Source organism: Drosophila gunungcola (genome assembly GCF_025200985.1).
Source record: "Drosophila gunungcola strain Sukarami chromosome 2R unlocalized genomic scaffold, Dgunungcola_SK_2 000017F, whole genome shotgun sequence".
Classification (NCBI taxonomy): domain Eukaryota; kingdom Metazoa; phylum Arthropoda; class Insecta; order Diptera; family Drosophilidae; genus Drosophila; species Drosophila gunungcola.
The window spans coordinates 288931-313125 of record NW_026453173.1 but is presented as its reverse complement, the minus strand read 5'-3'; the positions used below and the strand labels follow the sequence as shown (position 1 = coordinate 313125).

General features: G+C 46.4%; 1 protein-coding gene across 8 annotated transcripts in view; it reads left to right on the top strand.

Annotated features, from left to right (window-relative positions):
• The window catches only part of LOC128256394 (lachesin), a 70378-nt gene that overhangs the window by 9522 nt on the left and 36661 nt on the right, over positions 1–24195 (top strand). The gene's annotated exons all lie outside the window — the stretch shown is intronic.

Genomic DNA, 24195 nt, shown 5'->3' with positions numbered 1-24195 from the left:
CCCTGGTTGTGTGTGTAACTAGATGACGGACGAAGCACTTGGCGCGAATCTCCGCACCAGGCCCACAATGAGGAGCCGTAGGCGAAGCGGGAGCTGTCTCCCAGTCGCGCTCATTCAACAATTTAGCGGCGAAAGTACTCTCAAGTGAAATTGCGGAAATAAACAGTTTGCACGCCTGCACTGACTTTAAGACGACTTGCTGCGAGTGGAAAGATCTTGGACGGGGCGGAGGTCATGTTCCAGGGAGCGGAGCCCTTTAGTGATATGTGATAAGCCTCCGATGCTCCAAAGCGGGTGCGTACGAAAGTTCCGCTGCGCCTCTGTCAAATGTGGGCGTCGTGTCAAAATACTTTTCTCGCTTTTCTTCCTTTTTGCTGGCGAACGTTATGTGGGCTCATTACCATAAAAGCATTGCCTTCTACGCCCACATGTTCGCCTGTAAGAACTGTGCCGCCAGCACCCAACTTAGGCCGACAGAGCAGATCAGCCGAAAAAAAGAGAAAAACAAGAAAGGAAGCAAACTTCGGCAAGCCCAAGTTCATATACCCTTGCAGCTATTGCAAAAACTAAATAATCTTGATAACATTAAAATTATGATTTACTTGCGAATATGTCTAAAAAATTGAAGCTGTGATGATTTGCAGCCTAATTATTCGATAGTTCCTATGGCAGCTATATGATATCGTTTTCCGATTTTAATAAAATTAAAAGCGTAATTCTGAACTGTCAAATAACTAATCTTCATAAAGATTTTGTAAAAAAATTACAAAATTAAAAAGTTAATTTTTTTTTTAATTTTTATTTTACGGATATTTATTTTTTTACGGACGGACAGACGGACGGACGGACAGACGGACATGGCTAGATCGACTCTCCTAGTGATGCTGATCAAGAATATATATACTTTATAGGGTCGGAAATGTCTCCTTCACTGCGTTGCAAACTTCTGACTGAAATTATAATACCTTCTGCAAGGGTGTAATAAGGACAACAAAATAAAAAAGGTAAAATATTTTCCTATAATTTCTTATGATTTTGGTACAACTTTATGTGGTTATGTTTTAATTTTTCAGCTTTAGCTATTTTAATAACTTATTTCAATAGCTGATGGCCTACTATTTGGAATGAGCCGTCCACATTCACTCACTTTACGACTAAATTACGGCTTTGGCATTGTAGGCGTAGTAATTGTCGTAACACAAATTGTTCGAGTATGTATATCAGGTTAGCAAAATAATGTTATTAATGCCAATTTCAAGCCCTTTCAACCCCATAACGCTCCCGGCAAAGAGCGTTTAAAAAAGGACAGATCTATCCGGAAAAAGGATAAACCAACAGCACTGGCTAAGAGTCTAAGTGAGCTTGCTCGAGTGTGCATGCGAGCCAAGCCGTCAATGGTAAAAGACAACTTATAGATGTGTTCAATTTTAGTAATAGCACTTCGGGGCCTGCGTGAGTTGGTCGGACAGAAAGACACAGCGCAGTCCAAAAGTTTAAACTGCTGCCTGGTGGATTTTAAAGTGGGCTGTCAGCCAGGAGGTGGAGTAGGCAGCCTGCCTGCCGATTATATCGCCGGGTCCGACGAGGAGCTGCCTGGGCAGACACTCCAAGGACTTGAGAAATATTGCATATGGCTGGCCGCAGGGGACTGTGCCATTAAGCCAGCACCACAGAAAGAAATACAGAGTCAATACATGCTGAGTGCCCGAAGGGGCTGACAGGATGGCTGAGAAACAGGATGGTTGGCTGGATGGCTGGATGGCTGCGTGGATCCATCAACATCAACGCATGGGAGGCGGCAACTCCGTGTGCAGCAACAACGAGTGCGGAGGAATTTCTCATGCAGCATCGAGCAACTTTCAACAATCGACCCAGGAAAGTATGCCATAGAAGTTCGCAAATATGGCGACTGCCGGCTGAAAGATGTTATGGGGCGAATGTGAGGCATGCCGAGGCTTTCGGCGTAAATACGCTGCCACATAATCCGCAAAAGGACCAGGAGGGATTGCGTTGCCTGCCGCTCAAACAAAGAACTGCCGCTCTAGCCAGAAAATTCAATTTGTATGCGACGCAATCTTAAGTTTGTGCGCCAGTAGAATGTCACCGATTCAGAGCCCATAGTCCCTCATTGTTTGCCGCTCGTATCGCTGCAATCGCCCTTTATGTGCCTCGTTTGTCCGGGCAGTCGGCCCATATCGGCTGACTATGGGCCTTGGGATGCGGCTTGCGGCGCTGTTATCCCTTTATGCTGCGCTTTATCATATAGGGCGATTGGCCATTCAGCGCCACGCTTTATGAACTGGAACAGGTTAGATGTGGGCCCGAAAAGTGGACCAAACCGATTTGCATGCTCCCACTCCCACTCCCACTCCCATTCCCATTCCCACTCCCAGCACCGCAATTATGTTTTGTGGCTTGCGGCGTGCGGACCGGAAATTAATTTTGTGCTTTATTGCAACTAATTCGATTATGAGTCGAACTCGCATCCCGCGTCCTCGCGTCCCAACCTCGAACACTCAAACACCGGATCCCCACTGACCGCCAACCACCCGCTGCGCCTAAAATCTTCACAAACAGGGCCGATGTGCTGGCAGTGTTGATTTGCATGAATGTTTATGCATAATTTATGGGGCTGCAATTGCTGGCTGTGTTCGCAAACATGCGCAGAACTGCGAGCGATTATTTGTTTTTAAATATTGCGCACTAATTTAATTTATTGCTCTATTATTTGTTTGCGCATCAAAAGCCTTGATGGCACTCACTTTCGGTTGGCCATGGTGAATACATTTTGGCGGTTTGAAGTTGAAATCTATTAGAATTAGGAGTGACGTCACATGTATCTAATTTGTTAAATTGGTGGTGGATGCTGGAGCAGGCAGCTGGCGCTGGTCTTTAAAGAAATAAATTAATTTCGCATTCAGGGTCGCCGATCAAATGGAGCGAAAACGGCAAACGAGAATAAAACCGGGCTGGAATCGCACTTGAAACGATTCCGCTGGCTCTGTCACACCAACTTACACATCGGGCTGTACATATTTCTGGGTATTTTTCCTCTTCCTTTATTATCTTTATCGATTTTCGGCTGATGACTTTATCAACAAGCGGCGCTTGTCTTTTTGGTCTGTCTTTGGTCACTTGTTGGGCAAACACACAGAGACCCCTTCGCCCCTCTTAGCGACGCCCATGGTGAGTGATGTGGAGGGCCTGCAGCGCACATTCTCGGTGGTGCGCGTATAATGGTCAAGCTTTGGGGGCGTTATGGCATTCGCACGCTTCATTTGACATAAAGACCAAAAATAACCGCCTCCAGCTCCAGCTGCTTGGACATGAATTAAGTATACGCCCCGTGTTTGTTTTGTATTTAATAAAACCGTGACCCAGCAACAGCTCAAAATGTTAAATGGTGAAAGTTTAAAGCACAATTAAACTCACCCAAAGCTGGATTTGTTCCGCCCAAAGCACTATTTGCTCGGTTAATGTTTGCGCGCCCAGCATTTTGCTCTTTTTCGCCACCCGAAGGTGGATGTAACGCGTCCGACGAAACGCTGCAGCTTATTTGAGTGCAGCCCGCCATCATCTCCAGCACCTGGTTAATTTGCAGTGTAAATAGAGTGGCAGGGGATTGATAGGTAAATAGACTGGCGATTGCCATTAACATGGGCAGGAAAAGCGCTATCCCGATGGCATTTCCCATTGATTTTCAATTAGCATAAACAGACAATAATTGCAGCAATGTGAAAGATCATTATCAATATGAAACGGCATAATTATGTTGGCTATCGCTTTCGCCGGGCTTTCTCGTTGACACGGACTGACACACACACTGCTCTCGAAACGTGAAAAATTTATTAAATTTGCCCGTCAGTTGCTCATTTCAAATTGCTTTACGTGCCGTGGAAAGCAATAGCTCTCAGCAAATTAAATTGACTGCTCCACGAGATGACAGGGAGTGGAGTGGAGTGGAGTGGCGAGGACTGGAGTGGAGTGGAGTTAAGTGGAATGGCGGGCTGTTGCAGATTATTATCGGATGAAGATCCGTAAATTTAATTAATATTTGAAATATTCTTTGCCACATTTCCTAATTGCAATGACATCGCATATTCGGCTCGGTGAGACAACCCTTGTCCTGCTCAAAGGACATCCGCAAAGCAAAGTGATTTATCACCTTTTCTGGTAAGTGGCTGTCGAGGATAGTGGGCGAAGGTAATTCAGATAATTGAGAAAACACAATTCCTCCCGCAGAGAAACACCGGCTCTTCTAAATGTCAATGAAGCCACATAAAATGAAATGAAATACAGTAATCTAACACACAAAAGGAACCTGGAAAATGAAAAGATTTTCCATATTTTCCTCTCCTCCACTTTGTTTGGCGCCAGTCATGTGCAAAATGTATGTGTCGCCGGAGCCGGAAAGCGAGCGCATGGGATAGCTGCTTGTGCGGAGGAAAATCCAAAGATTAAATTAAATTGTACACGTCCCAGTTTAAAACTAAACAGTCTGAGCCTGCGACAGAAGCCCTGGCCCAGCAGCTGCTGGTCTCGTTCACCATAAGGATGTGTGGCAGTGTCCCTGCAAATCCCAACAGCTTGGCCAGGAGCGCTGGCCGGGCCAGCCGGCTGTGGCGCAATAAATCACAACATTTTCAGATGCTTACACAAATGCCTTTTTGATCCTTAATTTTCTGATCAAATACGTGACATTAAATATGGCCGGGCGGGGCTTTTGGAGATGCCAAGTAACAAATCGCAGAGATGCTTAAAAATTGAATGCCAGCAGTCGAGAACGACTAGCCGGGTATCCGGGTAGCCGGGTATCTGGCACCGAGCTACTGACATTTTCCCAGCAGCCCCGAAATCAAGCGACTGCGGGATTTTTCAATCCCAGCACATCCAAGTCCCACTGTTGGACTCAATAAGTATCTTTGTGCTTCGTATTGAATTGCACCAGCAATCGTGGCAAAAGCAACAGCAACAGCAGCAGCAACAGCAGCAGCATCAGCAACAGCGCGGCAGCTGGCATTGTTAAACTTGCTTTTATGACTGTCTGTAAGTGATAGTCGCCTTGCCAATGTCAAACCCTTAGCCCAGCTACACCCACCAGCACCCCCACCCCACAGGGTGGGCCTACCATGTTGCTGGTGGGTCTGTGTGTGTGCTTTACGCTTGCTTACTTTTCAATTTATTACGCAACATTAAAAGCTGCTTTACAGATACAAATGCACGAGATCCAGATACGTACGATTGTGTTCCCGGCCATATGTGTCCGGGTGAACAGGGGAGGACAGAGGAGGGGGGGCATGGAAGGGGAAATCGCATTGTATTGCCATTTGACAAAATGTCAATTGCAGTGACAATGTATTAAAAGCAACATTTGTACCCAGCCCCAGAACAAATGCAATGGCGCGATTTGCCAGCTGCCGAGCAGAGGTACAAACAAGCGTATCGAATGGTTCCTGAAAGCAATCGGGGACGATATAATGCAGCAGAAATACAATTGCTGACGATGGGCTTTGCATGAAATCGGGTTTCCCTTCTCAAGCCATTTGGATACGCAAAATTACAAATATCTTGCTCCGAAAACCACAGTTGCTCTTCAAGGAACAGGATCAGCAAATACATATGTGTGCACGTAAAAGGCAGAACACTGACGGTAAAGGCAAATTTTATTGAAACCACTCAATGCTGGCAAAGTATAACTGATTAAAATACAATCAAATGGCCGTGCTCTTATATATGCAAACATTGTGCGAGTGAAAATGCTGTATTTATACAGACATAATTTGAAATCCAAAACAAGTGCTTTTAGGCGTGGAGCAGCAATAAATTAAACAAGTACATATGCTGCAGATTGGCCCTGGCCTAGAATGTAATTTCTTGCCTTACCGTACGATGCATAATTAACCTTTATAACGTGAAACTGCAGTATCGATAGTTTTTGTTAGCGATGGTGGCTATCGATTTTATCGATAGTAATTACCGAGCACGGTAGGTAAAATCAAATTTTAAACATTCGGGGCGAATGGTTTTTAATCGCATTTAATAATCGCATTTATTTTAAATGCGGCTTTAGCCTTATGGGATTCCCTATGTAAATAAATGCGCATTAGGCTTAATGCGTTTTAATGCGCCAATGGAATCAGGCTATAACAAGCCTTTACCTTATATAGAAAAACTAAAAAAAAATTAATCAAGAAAAGAAGCAACCCTCTGCAAGCCGAAGTTTTATACCCTTGCAGCTATTGCAAAAAATTAAATATTTTTTAAAACATCTAAATTTTTAATTAAAAAAAACTTAAAGCTATGATTATTTTCGGCTTAATTATTCGATCGTTTGTATTTGTTGAGAATTAAAAAAAAACGTTTTTCTTATTTTTTTCCGATATTTCATATGCGAGCTATATGATATAGTCGTCCGACCCGCTCGTTCCGACTTATGCCCGCAATAGGACAACTTTTGGAAAAAAATTAGAGACTAGTTTGCGTAGAAACGGACAGACGGACGTGGCTAGATCAACTGATGCTGATCGAGAATATATGAACATTGAATATACATGCCTCCTTAACTTAGTTGCGAACTTTTGACTGAAATTATGGTATAACTATTTTTCTAGATCGGTAGTATTGATGGTGAGCCCAAACCATCGATGGTTGCTGTTTGTTCGACCATCGAGAGAATCTATTGTTTCGCCAGCCCTAGTACCCAGCCATCAAAATGCTTTTAACTCCCACAATTGTGTCCGTGTGCATTAATTACTATGTATGTATGTCTTGTTGCATCCCAATCACAATTATTGAGCTTGTCGAGCACACAGCTCTCACTCTCGGAAAAATTGTTAAAAACACTGGTGTAACCTCGGCAGTGGAAACCAGAAGCAGGGGAAAGTACCAGCAGGTACCAGCCTGCTCTGGCGCTTGCCGCTTGCCGCAAACATTTCACAACGTTCCCAACTTTGCCGAGGCACAACTTTTGCCATGTTAAGCCCACAGCTGCCACAGTCAGCCAGCCACACAACCCAACCCTTTCGGCCCTCCCCTTGAACCTTTGCGCAGGCAAATATGCAAATACACACAAAATTATAATTATTATAACATTTTGTAAATGCCTGCCCACCGACTCAGCGCCCCCACCGGAAACTGTCAACGGCAGGGCTTTCAGCTCTTTCCCGCAACGCAAATGCCAAACGACGAGGTGAGTCCCTCCATCCCGATCCCCATCCCCATCCCCATCCCCCATCAAATCAACACCTATCTCTAGCCCCTTCCACGGGGTTTGGGAGGGAAACCTTTTCGAAGCTGCCAAATTTTCACTTTGAATGGCAAGACACAACCGCGGGACACTCGACGACGCCTCGTCTCCATTCAGCACAACAAGTTTTATGGGGAGAGAACAAAGGACGAAAAAGAAACGTCAGTCGCGAAAAGCAATTAAATAAAATTCCGATTTGCAGGCAATTCGACTTAATTAGCCATCTGGCGGGAGTTGTCAAACGGCGATTAATAAGTTTGCGCTTAATTACGTGACCAAGAGCCATCGTTCTTACTCCAGGCTGGCTAAAACCAATCAACGTGAAAGTCGTCAGCAGCAGTGCGGGAAAAATTAGAAATGCCTCGCAATCCCCGATCAGCCGCCATTAACTTCCGCTGCCTTTCTGTGTGGCGGACGTTTTTGAATGAATTGCGTTTAGCGTTTGCCGATTGAAGGATGACAGTTACCATTAGTGATTACCCCGCCCACTTTTCCAGTCCCACGGCATCACAATAATTTGTCTATTCAAACTTTTTTACAGCAACGTCGCTTCGCGTTCGCGTTCGCATTTGCCTTTTTATTTGCATGTCATTTATTTTGTTAATGTTCGTAAATAAACAACCACATCGCGGCAGGCAGGGATGCCGGAGTTCTTACTCGGCAGCATTTAAGCGGCGACAAGTCAGAAGCTTCGCCAGAAGCAACGTCATCAATTTCAATTTCACTCCGCTCCATTGGGCGGCGGACGCGACCAGAGCCCCATATTTCGCGAGGTGGGCTCTCGAAATATGGCAACAATTTATAAGTGATTCATCAATGTTTATTGGCTCCATCGATGCGCAAACTGCCGTGGCCAAGAATTATGACTGACGATTTTGGAAGGCCGTTACCAAAGCAACAGAATGCCGCAGCTCGAGGTTGTGTCTTCATTAGCAGCGAGCATCCAGGATCGGATCTTTGTCGGCAAAGGTTCGGTGTTTTTCAAGTCGTCCTTCCAGCTTCTATTTTTGTGCAGAGGACTCAACCGATGTCGCCTAGGTGGCTGCTGCAGGAGAGCTACCACAATCCGACGCGCAAGTGAGACTGCAACATCAATTGCTTTGGCAGCCTGTCTCGAGCAAGCAAAAGTTTTGGGCGCCAAATGCAAATACAAAACTTAAATGAAAGGCACGCTCACATAGTCGAGTACGTAAACTTTGGATTATCAAGTGCCGCCCCACTGTGTAGTGTGTGGTGGCCTGTGTGCCAACTGAATTCCCTGCACAATATTAAGTGCAAATTGTTTTGGCGCAATTTTCGGGATGTCTCCAGCCCGCTGGCAGGGTCCTTTATGTACTTTATGCACGCCACAGCGAGGACACGGGACCCGAGCCCAAGGAGCGACAACTGTTTCGGGTAAAGCGCTTTTCTATTAAAATTTTCATTAAATTGAAAGCAATTAGAGTGGGGCAGAGAGTGTGCCACAGGGCTCCGAGCTGTTAAGCTGCTTGGGTTTTGACTATTGTCAAAACGCTGGGCAGCAGCTGCAACTTGAGGCACATGAACGAGGCCAAGTCGAGCAGGCTTGTGGCTTTCGCTGGCCAGAGCTCTTAATTTTCACTAGGCGCCAACTGCGTTGATAATAACAGCGGCTCCCGTGACAGCGAGATGCGAGATTCCAGACCACTGAAATTAATTTGCCGCCTGCCTGCAGCCCTAGATAAACTCGTACCCTGGACGCTCGCAATTTTGTCAATTGCGCTAAGCACTTCCGGCTAAGAGATCACTGAGCTAGAAATTGATAGCACCGACCATGGCACAATAACTTTTGATGACCGACGTTTTGTGGACGGCGCACCGAACATCGGCCCTTTCAAAACCGCAAAAAAGCAAAAAAGAAAACCAAGAGTCAACGGCAGCAAAATGGATACCAAACTGTTGACAGCTGCGCTGCTTATTAAGCATTTTGTGGGCCTGCCCAGTACACAAGTGGACAGAGGGTAGTAACGACTGGGACCACGCAGGTGAACACGGTCTAGGCTCGTGCCGGAAATCACTGACAGGGTATTACAGAAACTGGTTAGGCCAGCTCGCATTTTGTTCGGCTTCGACTGCCGGCTTCGACTACCTAAAAAATCGAACAATAAAGATTTATTTATGGATTTCGATTTCGATTTGGATGGCATTTTTTGTACTATCACGCAGGGTACTCAGTGGTCATAAAACATTGAAATGGACTTGGATTTAATGCAGTCATATCCGGCTTTTTGTTTGAGTGTTTGTCTTAGGAGCGGCTCTCATTCAAAATCGGATTTTAATTCTTAATGGCGCCTCCAATATGTACACGTCACATCCGTGTCTGTCGCTCTGGATTCTGGCATGTCCAGCTGGAGAACCGGAGCGCCTGATTTTCGGGTTTGGGCTGTTTGTCTGGCCGAGTTTGACAGCTGAAATATTGGAAAGGAGGAGCCGGGGAACGCAAGCGGGCACCTGAAACTCGGTAGAAATATTGCCAGCCCGAAATTAAATTCCAGTCCTGATCCACCTCTCCACGCGCCCCATGCAAAGTCCACAATTTTCAATAAAAACAGCCGCAGGCCCAAATAAGAAAACCCCGAAGCGCACGCTTCCCCACTCCCGTTCCATCGACCTCCAATACATGGGACTCTCGCGACTTTTTGTGATTTGAAATTTTCCGGCTTGGCGTTTTAGCTTGGGTGGAAATTATATCTGTGCCATTGGTTCCGCCTCATGTCGTGTGTGTGGCTCAACGGGTTCTGGATCGGGCATGGATAGCCGCAGGTATTTCCCTGCATACGCGTGCGGCCTTAAGGGCGCCTCCTGAAGGTGGGTGGAATTTTTAGGTGATTGGCCCACTTTGCAGCGACTTGGCAGACCAAAGGAGCACATTCCTTTGATCAATTGGTGGGCTGGGGAGGAGCGACGTAGCTATGTGCGTGCTCTGGGACTCCGGGTCCGCCCCGTTCCTGCCAGTACTTCACGGGCATGTCAACACTGCAGACATTTCGGCAACGCACGCACATTTCCTGCCTTCCAGGAACGGGGTTCCATTGCGTTGCGTTGCGTTGCGTTGCGTTCCGTTCCCTTCCGTTTGGCGAGCTTTTTTACGATGCTTAATTTTTGTCGCCACACAGGCTGGAACCCATTTGCATATTTGACAGGACATTAATAAATAATAAATCGCACGCTTGACGCTGGAATTAAAAGTTTCGTTTTGCGGAGAGATTTCCTGACTGTTTCCCATTATTATTTGAACTATTCCGGCGTGTCGGTGGCAGTTCCGCTTGCCAGCCGTCAAAGTGGACGTCGTCTATTTTTTATTGGTGCTCAGGGGGGGCTGGGGGAGGTAGAGACCCAGGCCAAACCCGGGTAAATAACTTAAAGCAGGTGCTGCTGACTCTATTTCCACTTCTGCGGGCAGCACTGGCTGTCAAGGCGGCTGTGGACTCTGTCCGCTTGCTAATGGCCTTCCACCGCCTCCCACCTTTCCGGCGACTGACGTCGCTTGTTGCAGACCCACTTAATTTATCAACCACTCGCATGTGTCTTGCGGTTGGCAGTGACAGGGCCGAGCAACTAGCAGCTGTGACTTTGGAGGCTCTAATTGAATCTGCCTGCGCGCAGCCAGCGGGCTAAGCTGCTCCAAAGAGCCCGTAAATTAGGCCGCAAGTGCGACGGCCGACCTTGTCTTCATTCCCCAACATGGGCGGCTTCAATTATGTGCCATGCTGAGCAGCAGCCGATGCGGCGCCCAAAGTGAGTGACGGAGGACCGTGCCGCACGACGTGCAGCAATAAATTAAGGCGCCGCGGATTTCAGCACCACCTACGGAAACAGCCCGCTCCTCCGCTGGGAGCAGGAAGATACACTCGATAAATAATTTTATTCATAACTGCCGTTGTCGAAGACTTGCGAGCATTGTCGTTTTTGACTGCTGCGCTCGAGTGCGGCATCACAAATGTTGTGTCACCTGCCGATTGCCGATTGCCGCAGGCACTCCGGAAACGCACCAGAGCGGGTCTACATTAGCATAGGCAAGTATATGGGTATGTAGCTACGTAGCCATTATGAACACCGATAAAAGGAATTCGCAGAGTGAGCGAATTCATACATGAAAAGGGGAGACTATTTGGCCCGAAAAAAGGAGATTTCTCTCCAAGGGTATGAGAAGTTGTTTGCAAGTAAGTGCTATGAGGACTATATCCTCAAGACGCCAGCAAACCAGTTATGAGCCGAAGTGGAGGGCAGAGATGCTTTGAGGTCCACTGGCAACTTTCTTTCCCATTGGAAATGATTAAGGCCATAACATTGCATTAGCACGGTTTTTTGGCCATAACAACTATTATGCACAAGATGGAGAACTAAACGCAGGGCAACAGTCCTGGCGCAACTGCAGGCTGCAACAATGGTGCAAAGCGAAAGTTCAAAATGTCGACAAACGAACAAACAAAATTTCATTTACAGCGCCTCGTAAATTGCATGCATTTGTATGTAAGTACGAATGCACACGAACCTGCATAAGTATGGCCACCGGAAGGGGGGTGTGTGTGTGTGTGTGGTTGTGTGTGTGGCTGTGTGCAGCGCAAATGTTGGCGCAGTGTTCGAGGATGTGTGTATGTGTGTGTATGTGTGTCAATGCCGTCGACGTCGAGTGAGCGTGAAACAAATGCGAGCTATAAAATCTCAACAAAGCGCAATGCCAAAGGGCGCCAGCGGATCGCAGGGGGTGGGTGCTTATTTGTACTTGCAGCATAAGCGGAGCCATGGCTGCCAGTGCCACCCGCAACCACCCACAGCCACCCAAAACCACCCACAGCCACCCACACCCACACCCACACCCTCAACGATGTCGTTAAGCTGTGCAAACAATTTCGCGATGCAGGCAGAGAATTCTTTCCAGGAAGCAACAACATCAGGGGCAAAGAAAAGGCACTAAAAGGGTAAATCCGAAATCGGTAGGTGCACACGGCGTTAGCACTTAAATGAAGCATCCGAATCGGGAAAAGTGTTAAATAAGTGTAGCCGTTTCGTTTCTAGTCTGTTAAGCATGAAAGACTAAGCTGAGTAGTGAACAAAAGTTGGTTTTGGCGACTATCCCTAACTCTTTCAATTTCTCAAGAAGCATAATTTTCGCTTGAAAATCGATTGACTATATCTAAGTCTAAGTCGCTTACACAAGTTTGCTGTGTTGCTTGCAACAACATCGATTCCCTAATCAATATAACCGGGGAGCATCCAGTTCCCAGTTGAGGTTGTGGCCGGCGTAAAATGTGTTATTTTCCTTTCGCTTATCTCACTGAAGTCTGTCAGACGTCAGCTCACTGTTGAGTACTGAACATGGCTGTGGGAAGTGTCCCCGGTCCGAATTAAGCAAAACTAAACGAAACCCAGATGGAACTGTGGCGGGCTTTCCTGGCCGCCTGTAGTGCTGACAGTAATGGAACGCGATTTGGCTTCCTTGGTTTTTGGCGAAACTTTCCGTGGCAACGCAGTTGTTTTCCTGTTGCCCGGGATCTTGGCATCGGCATCAGCAAAGGGAACACCCGTCCATGGCAGGAGCCGTGTAATCACTTGTCATGCTGCCCCGTCCCTCAGCCAGTTTCAGCGTTTCAGCGCTATCACTGTGGTCGGCTGTATGCGTAGTGACGACATACGAGCAGAATTTCAGTCTGCTTTGATGATCCAATCTTACGTATGATGTGCCAATCAAATGGCATCTTTTTACCAAATTTGTAAATACCCTGGTGCAGTCGATGTGGTAGAATGTCACCGTTATTGTAACCGTGGTGGCATTCAGACTTCAAAGAAGCGTCATTCTTCACAACTATACTCGATACTCCCTTATACACTTGCAACGCAGTCAAGAAGGCATTTCCCAGCCATGGATAAGACTGTCTCAATAGTTTCATTTCATCTAGCTCTTATTGGAACAATCGAAAAAATACTTGAAAAAAAATTCGTTTTTTCGAAAGACATATAAATATTAAGATTTAAGATAGTTGTTGAGACATGCGGATTAACTTTATTTTTAAAAAACCTAACTACTTATTAAGCTGTCATAAGGTCAAACCAAAAATGTATGGAAGCATCGACACAACTTCATTGTTTTAAAAAACGGAAACTCAAATAGTTTGAGAAAATGTTGGAATATTCAATATTTGTTGGTCAAATAAATAATTATTTTTCGTTGCAAAGCTTGATGTCACAAATTGCGATCATCACTACTTTGTTTCCTCGCTTAAAGGAGATTCTTTCTGACTTGTAAACACTCGGCTGCTATTCGCACATAAGAGCAGGATGGGAGGAGGGTCGGTAGAGTGCTTGGCCCGCAAAAATTTGCTTAGAGGTCGAAAATATTTTGAAACGCAAGTTGCTCCATTTATTGGACAGATAAATCCCTCGACGCTGGCCTGACATGTTGTCGCTCAAAATGTGAAATTTATATGAAAAGTTCTTCTCCCGCCACTCGGTCTGTGCGGTGGCCCTGTGAGATCAAAGTAGCGAAGTAAATTAACGTGAAATGTTGGCAACGATAAAACACGGCCGATAAGCGGGCCAACATGGGCGCTTCGTGGCAACTTTCATGGTTCTTATCGTAACTTGGCTGTGGGTCCCACCTCCCCACTCCCCACTCCCCACTCCCCACACCCCACCCTCCATGTACACCCCCGGATGTCCCCCCAGCACCCTCATGTTATTGTGGGCCTAGAATGGCGTGTCCTTAGCGGGTACGAATGCAAATATGTCAGCCCAAAGTCCGCCACCACGTTCCCTATCGCCGTGCAATTGAATTATTGCATGCCGCTGCTAATTCCGCATGTTGGCCCGTCCTGTAATTAGCCGGGTGCACATTAATTGAAGTGCCCGCGACTGTCACGGGCAGTCTGACAAAACACTGGCAAAGCCAGCGAGCTCGGCAATTTCCAGCGTCTATTCAATGCCATTCCGCAACCCGTGCAAGTATGCTCGGCAATTGGCCTTAACTTGTTATTCCGTGCATGGCGCGGAATGCATTATTAATTTGCTAGTAGAGGATAAGTAGGCGTACACTTAGCAGTGTTTTGCTCCCAATTTTGAAGCAGCAGCAATTAGCTAACCAAATATGTTACAGAAAGGCTAGTTAACTGTCCTAATCTAGTAAATAAAGGACATTTCTAAAATTGAAAGTGTTAATGACAATAATAAGTTGTTTTCTAAGAGCAATTTAAATTTTCAGAGTAGTAACTATTCTATGAGTTTTAATGTTGAATTCGAAAAAATATGGGTTTATTGCGCTGCCTTTTAGCCTTGGGTTATCTACTTTTTCAGACCCGTTTTTTGACTATATCCTAAAGTTGCTATGTACCAGTCATACACAGAGAGAATTCTGAAGTTCTGAGCTGAGTTGAAAATGTGCACAAAAATAGAACGTAACTTTTAAGTACAAAATGTTCTTTATGTTCTTGTATCAAGTTTAATTGTTTCTTGAAATGTGATTGGTTCAAAAATGTTCTCAAAATAAGAACGCCGTTCTCAAAATGGTTGGCCTAGGGGTAAGTGTCATGGAACATCAAAACATTGAAACATCAAGCAAATAAGATCCCGGGTTCAAATCCAAGGGCATGGTAAGATTTATAAATTTATTAGTTTTTACTTATTTTGTTTGTTTTGCTAACGTTCGGCTTTTATTTAAATTTTTATCAAGTTGACCTCAAAAGTATAGCTTATAAAAGCTATTTGTTGCAAACATAGTCTTTGAATTCTTGTACGGGTTTGGTACATAGCGAAATCTGATACCAGTATGGCGCAACCGACTTGGTGTGAGCAAATAAGCTTTCTTTTCTGTTTCTTTTACTTATCAGTTTATCATATTTCCCTGTAATTCTAATTTCATATGGAATCAAAGAGACAAAAAAGGCAAGGGACAAAAAGTATATTGTTTTTGTATATGATTACAAACAAGAATTGAAGTTCATATACCCTTGCAGCTATGCAAAAACTAAATATTCTTGAAATCATTAAAATTATGATTTACTTGCATTTTTGTTTAATAACATTGAAGCTATGATGATTTGCAGCTCAATTATTCGATAGTTCCTATGGCAGTTATATGATATCGTTTTCCGATTTTAATAAAATTAAAAGCGTAATTCTGAACTGTCAAATTATTAATAAGTCAAAAAGAGTTTTAAAAAAAATTACAAAATAAAAAAGTTAATTTTTTAAAATTTTTTTTATATTTTTATTGTTTTCATGGAGCTTTATGTTATTGTCGTCCGATATTGATAAAATTTAATCCGTAGTTCTGAAAAATTTAACCATTACTAAATGTAGAAGAACAAAAAAAAAAATTAAAAAACAATAAAGTTACAATTTTTTCATTTGTTTTTCCGATTGTTCCAATGGAAGCTATATGTGATAGTCCTCCGATCCGGCTCGTTCCGACTTATATTCTACCTGCAATGGAAAGACAACTTTTGGAAAAATTTTATGCAGATAGCTTTAAAACTGAGGGACTAGTTTAGGTAGAAGCGGAAGGACAGACGGACATGGCTAGATCGACTCTGCTAATGATGCTGATCAAGAATATATATACTTTATAGGGCCGGAAACGTCTCCTTCACTGCGTTGCAAACTTCTGACTGAAATTATAATACCTTCTGCAAGGGTATAAAAATACGAATTCAACACCAACATGTTCTCAAACCAAACCCCTTTAGTTACTAATTCAATACAAATATGTTCTTAAAGTAAGCATATTCGTGCTTACACGGTTTTTAGGAACGATTGCTCTTGTTTTTTCTCTCTCTGTGTACCATTTTCCTGAGTTTCAATAAAATACATTTTGGGCTAAGCCAATTTTTTGATATACTTGTCGCTAATATTCATCAAACAGTTCTCAAAGATTAGCATATGGACATTGAACTGACTCCTGAGTGTATTACCGACATATGGACTGATAGCCAGTAGTTAATTTCCCTGTCGACCAACGACTACTGATTGGAGTATTGATTTGCGTGTTCAAGAGAAGAAGTGGAAGACTCGATAAGTGTACTTTTCGTTGGTACAATTTTTCTCGGCTGCACGTCCGGCCACTCGATAGCATTGAAATTTTGGACAGGACCGAAAGCTGTGCATAATAAGCGCAAATATTTGCACATAATCATCCTTTTCCTTTGGCCGGCGTCCTCGTACTTGTGCATAATTTTGCTTGCTTTCTGCAGCAGCACATGAAAATGTTTAAATATTTATGAAATTATGCTAAAGTTTCAACAAGTCATAAATCTCTGTTGATGTTTGACTTTTTATGCAAAATGTATTTCATTTGCATAAAAATGCCTGACAAAATATTTCCCAAGCCGAAACACACAAGCGGCGGCCGTAGGGTGGGCCGACTCATCCAGTGCCAGCTGAACAAAGACCCACGAAAGTCGAACAGTAAACAGCCACCCATACCCACAGCCGGCCAGGAACACCTGTCCAGACCCCAGACCCCAGCCGTTGTCCTGCTGCCCAAGTCTCTTCCTCGAGCGCCTTCGGCGTCGTCATAAACATGAAAACTTGCCCAAAAACTCTACCCCGTAATCAATCACGCTCCATTTATTGACACGCACAAAGGACGGGCTATTTGGCAGTCGGGCCTTGATCGGGGCTTGGGTTACCCGGCTGGGCGAAAGTTTTGCATGCCGCAAATCTGACCCAGGGAGCTCATTTGCGGGCCAAGAACGCACCTGGACTGATTTATGGTGGCCAGAGTGCGGGCATCGACACTCATTCGTCATGGGGCTCGGTGGCGGGCAGCTCAGCGCTCAGCGTTCAGCACTCAGCGCTCATTAAATGAGGCATTAAGCACGGATCTGTCAGACAATTTTTGAGAAAGAAATCCCCGGTACAATAATTGCAAACGGACGCTGGAAGATGGGATTAGGGCAAGATACATTTAATTTACACTCCGCAAACGGGCGATTGATTGGCATGCCATCTGAGTCTGAAGCAGCGGCGCTGTGCAACAAACTACAGCGCTCGCATGGCATCCGAGATGATGAAGGGCTGGAGGGGCGGAACACCCAACTGCAAGGCCTGCGCTTGTAGGAGCTATCTGCCAATTGGCAAGGGGCAACTGGTAACTGGCAACTGGCCAAATTCCACGCCAGAGGCCAGGGCAAGCTGGACTAAAGCATGATGAAAGCAAAATTACAAAGCCGCACTTAAACTTGGCATAAAATAAAAGCTGCTGTCACACTGCCAGCTGTCACTGGTCGACAAAGGCAAAGACAGAACAAAGCCTCACACAGATGCACACACGTTGTAATAGAGGCAAGCATGGTTCTGCGCAATTAATGGCACATGGAATTGGAATGGAGTTGCAAGGGCAGCTCATTGAATGAAAGGGTTGCGGGCTAGGGGTATTTTCCGCCCCAGAATTGCAATTATGCGACGTCCTTGAGTCCCGCCCCCTGATAATGCGGCAACAATAGTGGGCACGGCCAGCCCTTCACCGCCGTCAACCGCAGTCGGCTTTTGGTAGCTCCGCCGCCTATCGATGCCATTACGAGTTGCTGTTTAAGCGGATTACGCAACGTGCGAAACGTGTGCGAAACGTGTGCGAACCTGGGGCCCAAGTCGAGCCTGCTGGGCCAGTTGGCCTGCGTGACAGCTGACAGTTTGACGCGGGCCCGCAGCCCGGGAATTCGATTAATTTTTGATGAATCAATGTCAACTACTGCTGAAATCTGCGAGCTGTCAGCGCGGCTGCAGCGCTGCAAAGCCACTCCGGCGGATGGCCATTCGCTCCAAGGGCGGGGCAGAGTTTGGCTCAGTTTACCCTTCCAGGAGACACGTAATTTCACACACGCACACCCATTCGCACAACCATTCGCACACCCACTCGCACTCGCATATCGCATATCGGTAGCTGGGAGCTGTTCATCTGTGGAGTGGGGCCGAAACGGGTCCGTGAAATATGACACAACACGGGCGGAGTCTGACACAGGCTCTACGTGCCCTTTCTGGCAGAAGGAGCCGCCCCTTCTGCGCCTCAGCTTCCCTCGGGTTCCGGGCCAGAAATTGGCATATCAACTCATATTTTGCCTCACATCAAATGGAAATGTTTTGCCGCCCCGAGAAAGTGGCGAAAAGTATGTTCGATATTTTTCAATCAAATTTCCGTAAATGTCACGTAACGCAGCGCCGTACATACTTATTAATAATGCTCGCAAGGCCCAAAGCAGCCGCGAAATGGGAGCCCTAAAGGACGAGTCTTGACTCCACATCCACATCCACATCCACATCCTCGTGCTCTTGCTCCTGCTCCTGTGCCTGTGCCTGTGTGTATACTATACGCGTGTAGTGGAGCTCTGTGTGCGCATTTAAGTTCATTCTTCAGTCATCGTCCGCGTCTGTTGCCACATTTATGCCCATTAACCAACTTTGCGCCGAGAATTTTTCACATCTTTGGCTGGCTCGCAGCTCCTGCTTAATTTTTGATGAACCCGAAATTGCCGATGACAGTGAACTGTGCGAACTTCCAGCAAAGGATAAGGGCATTGCGAGAAGGCAGCAGTCATGTCAGTCAAAAATACTTGGACATATTTCGAGAGTTGTTTATGCGCAGGAGCTAAATATTTAACAGCGTCGAGCAATTTCATTAATAAATATTTTACCCTGCCGTGAATAATGTATTCCAAGGCCGTTTTCGGGGGTGGGTTGGCACGAGCGGAAGACTTGGGCCCGCTTCCGCCGCCACTGAGGCACGAGGTTAAAGTATATTTTTTTATCGAAACTGGGCAAATGCTGATAAATTAGTCCTGCTCAGCATTATTATGCAAGGCTCGAGAATCGAGCAACGCACTTCGAGTGCCCGGCCATCTAGCACTCCAGGGTAAATAAATTCTGTGTACGCCGAGTGGCAAGAGGAAACGAAGCCAGGTTGTCGACTTTTTCGCCTCCTTGGTGGCACGTCAGCACCTTTCCGCCTATTTATAGTAGTAGGCGTGGCTGGGTCCTTTGTTACGCGCCGCTTATGCGTGTTCGGCTCGTAAATAACAACGCCGAAGACACATGCCACTTTATGTCAATTATTTTGACAGCTAACAAGAGCAAATATGCAGCAGGTCGACGTTATTATAACACACATGGGCCAAGCCGTCAAATAAAACTAAGAGACCATCCCCATTGCCATGACCAAGGCAGGTGAGCAAAAAGCACTTTGGCTCTGCGCCCTACGCCCTACGCATTTGCGCAGGGTATTCCCAGATAGACATATTTGCTGGACACGAATGCGGCAAAAATGTACTAAAATTACTACACCCAAATAACAACCTATGAGTGTCCATTTCATAAGAGTGGTTCATTAATACCAACACAAGTGTCACAGGAGCAATATGGGTTTTTAAAATTGAAATTTGACACTAAGTATGGTACATTGTACCATTCTTTCCCAAAAGTTGTCTTTCTATTACAGGTACTACATAAGTCGGAACGAGCTTCAATGTGTATACATCGAAATTTAGATATTTTAAAGAACATTTAATTTAGGCAATAGCTGCAAGGGTATCAAACTTCGGCTTGCCGAAGTTCGCTTTTTTTGTAGAAAATGTAGTAACATTTTCTTCGGAATACCCTTGATGTTTTAAGCGCTTGTAAACATTGTGTCATTGGGATTCAGTGAGTGAACAATTGAACAACTTGTGAATAACACTTTTCCGAACCTATAAGAAATATATATTCGGGATCATCATCACTAGGAGAGTCGATCTGGCCATGTCCGCCTGTTCGTCCGTCCGTCCGACCAAAATCGGAATCCGGAATATTAAAAAAATAAAAGAAAAAAAATTATTATTGCCTATTTAGCCTTGTACGCTCGTGAACAAAGTGTTTTAAATAATGCATATGTGGGACAAGAATTAATTGAACAACATATCGCAGCCTGAGTTTTGTTCGTTTGTTGGCTCACGAGCATGAAATGTTGCAAGGCGATGCCCGAGCGAAAACAAGTAAGCCGCATCATTTGTAAGGATTTAAGGTCGAGCTCGGCACGAATTAATGATAACCCTTGGCCTGAAGGACCCAACTACAGTTTTTCGCTTTCGGCTCTGGGCTGTCGGCTCTCCGAAGCCACACACTTGAACGCACTTACATGCACCCAGATTGAACGCACAGGCTCCCAGTCGTAACGAAGTTACGTCACGGTCCGGGCCTACGTCCATTTCCGCTGTCGATTGTGGTGGAAGGTCATATCAAAAGGCGATTTAATGAAATTACGGTCAGAATTAATCACTGTCAGGGCTAATTGAGTATGAAAACAAGCGGAGCACGGCGGCGGCCGCCACATAAGGACGTCGGTGACTTCTTCTCCCTCGAATCAGTGTCCTTGTCGGCGTCAGCATTCATTAGGCGCAGGCGGCTCGACAAAAATGCAACCTGACATCTTAAAAGGGTTCGTCTGCCGTATCCCCAACTCCCGTTCCTCAACTGCGGATCACGTGAGGCTGTTCCACAATAATGTGTATTACTCTGGACGACCGTCCTGGCCACGACTGTTACGTACTTCCACAAGCTCGGCACACCCATTCGCCTTCCCTTGCACCGGATGGGGGTTACTGGCGCACATCGTTTGTCAATCGCAAGTTGTGAGCTGACAGCCACAAATGGCTCTGGAAGTCGATTTTATTGGCTGGCGATTGTGGCAAATGAAGTGAAACCGTTTTCGTGATTTTTTGTTTGCCCTGCGGCATGAGCGGGGTGCCCAGTGCCGGTCAAGGAGCTGCCCAGGCTGACCGCCGAGCACTGGCCGCCCCTGTTTTTAATGCCTAATGTAATCAGGGCTGATGGCAGCGGCCGAAAATAAACACTTGCCTCATGCAAAACGAAGTTCTGGGCGACGAGCTGTGTCGACAGCTTTCAGCTGTCAGTCGGGGCCGCCATTAACTTATTGAATCTAAGCCAATTTGGCAGCAAGCACTTAGCAGACCACACAGCACCACAATTGCCGTGAGCATCCAGTGTCCAGTGTGCAGTGTCCAGTGTCCAGTGTCCGATTTCCACAGTCCGATGTCCGTGTGCCGGTCCAGCTGCCACGTCCAGTGGCGGACCAATTTAATGTGCCAGCCGTCCGCCCCAACTAAACCAAGCCGCCAGCCGCTGGCCACCTGTCAAGTGCAAGTAGATAAATTTGCGAGCTAATGGGGCCGGGCCCCAAGGAAAGGCGGATCCGCACCAGGAGATGGCTGAGATTGGGTAGAGGCGGCCCGCAGCTGCTCGGCTGGTCCGAAAATACAAGCAATCAGGACGGGTCAACCGCCCGTTCACCGGTCGCCGTTCGCCACTCTCGCCGTTAACTGAATTGAAAATCTCAAAAATTGGTCATTCCGGCACAATGCGCAGTGCAGCAGAGCAGCTCCGAGCATCCACCATCCAGCATCCAGCATTCGGCATTCGGCATTCGGCATTCAGTAGGAGCAGCGATAATTGCTGGCGGAGTGCAATGGAAGGAAGCGCTAAAACAACAAGCTGGCAAATTCGATTCCGCCGCTTTAAAGGCCCGACGCTGAAAGGCTTTTTGCGGGTACGTAGCCAAGTCGGGTACGTAAAGTACGGCAAAGTAAAGCAGAGTGGCCCGGAGTGTGCCTGGGAAAAAAAGTGGCATTTCACTTTGCTCGGCACGGGGTTTTTCCGGCTGTCTGGCTGTTTATGTAAACAGAAAGCTTAAAGCGCAACTCAAGGACGTGGCCCCACTCCGGTTCGAACAGCATCCCAGGAGCCCCAGAAAGCATACACATTAATTGATTTAAAACTTGGAACACTGGCCAGCATCGGGCATTGTTTGAATTCCCAAAAATAAACAGCAGCGGAGCGGGGCATCTGCAGATAGTCGAATAGTGGAAATCGAGCTATGTGCCGCAGTGCAGCCGAGTGTGCATAATGCCATTACGGCCAAATTTCAAAGGACCCTCACGCTAGCTTGGCGCACCCACATGGAGCCGGGATGGAAATCAGGTTTATAAATAGACCGATCCGGGTCGGTCGGTCTCGGGCTTCATTTGCCTCACATTTCACATTTCACATTTCAATAAGCCAGCCACGAGAGCCGTGAGCTCATAACTCAGTAGGGGTACGGACTGGAATTTATATCGCAGTTCGGTGGCACTCATTTTTAAATCTGCCCGAAATGGTGCAAATTTATGAGGGCGGGAATAATGAAAGCATAAACTTGTCAGTCACACATAGGCACATAAATCGCCGAGGGTCTGCTCCTTGGCTTACACCGCTGCTCATCCTGGGTGGGAAGTCCGAGCTCGTAAAGTTCAATAACCTTGGAGGGATTAGGGAGCGCTGCCCGAGCAGGAAGTGCACTTATTTATGGCCCCCCAGCATATCTGCTGACCTCTTGCGGGCCGCATAAATAAAAATAAAATAATCACTGGCATAAAAAGGGGATCGTTCACAATTCAAATGAAATTGCCCGTGCGCTGGGCCACTTTCAGTGGTCAAGGATATGCTGCTCCTTTTTAAATAACACTCTACTCCAAGGTGTGCTCATGCATGAAAATGGCCATGGATACGGGCGCACTCGGGCCGCAGGGAGGGGGAGGGGCTTGCCGGAATTGGGGACATTAAGGACCCAGCCGTTTGACCACTCAAAGTTTCGGCAAGGACACACGAGCTGCCTCACAGTGTGCCTCATTTTGAATAAATTAAATTTGTCTGCAGCTGGCTATAATAAGCGGTCATTCCATGCCCAGAGTGAGGATGCCGGGCGGATGAATGGCCGGCCGTACATGGGTTCTCGGATGCATGACAGACACGCTTCAATAATTTCATTAGGATCAGCTGGCAAGGGGCGAGGGGCGTGGGGCGAGGGGCGGGCCCGCGGCTAATTAGGCGTTTTAAATGTCAGTCGAGGCGGCTTAAAAGGGATAACACACAATGTTTGCAAAAGCAATGCCAAAGGCGTCCGGGTCTCCAGTTTCGAGCACAATATGGCCAAAACAAAGCTCAATATGCTCATAATCAGATGAAGCCGCCAAGCCGCCCATTAATTATGCATGTGTGTGGGTGGGCTGGTCTGGGCTGTGCTGAGCTGAGCTGAGCTGAGCTGGCAGCATATGGACGTCCTAAGCCCGGCAAAGAGCTGTAGCTCAAAGTGGCCGCCCCTTAATGAGCTTAATTAAATAAACAAATGGCAGCGCGCATTTGCCCGTGGCCGCATTAAAAGTGTATGCAACACGAAGCGCGAGAAAAGCGGAGCGGTCGAGGGACAGGCAATAGGTGGCAGCGATATGGTCAGTACTGGTACCGCAACCCCAGTGTGTCCCTGTTAACCAGGCAAACCGCCAGCTACGCCTGCATAATAAAAAGCGCGCGCGAGATCATATTAATGGATTTTAATTTGTCAGTGCGTTCGCCCGTCCCGACACTCTCGCTAATCGAATATTTAATTATCCCAAATCCCAAATCGACTCGGAGATTAGCATACGACGGGGGAGCTGTGTGCCCATGTCCCCGTTCGGGAAAGCAGAAGGCAGACCATCGCTCGCTCGCAAAGCCGCAGCCCATCGCAAAGTCAAAGGCATTTGCGAGATTTCTGATCGGCCGAACAAAGGAACTGAACCGGACGAGGGAAAAGGTGGCTGCGACCCCCGGAATGACCTCAAATACAAGATTGGGAACAAGAACTAAATATCTTAAGTGCTTTTATGTGCCGTGGTCCCGTGGGTCGCTCGCAGGAATGACGGCTATGATGGGTCGGCCTGGTGGCCCCAGGACCCTTCGTCCTTTCACTTGGCTCCTTCTTGCTTTGCTTTGCTTTGCTTTGCCTTGCTTTGCTTTATTACACTCAAATCATTTTCAAGAGTCAACTTCACAGGCCCGCCCCAAAAAGGGGTTGCAAACAATTCACGAAATTTATTTTCATTAATTTTAATTCGCTGGAAAACTTTTCTGCCCCAGCCGCCAACAGAGATGGGTAG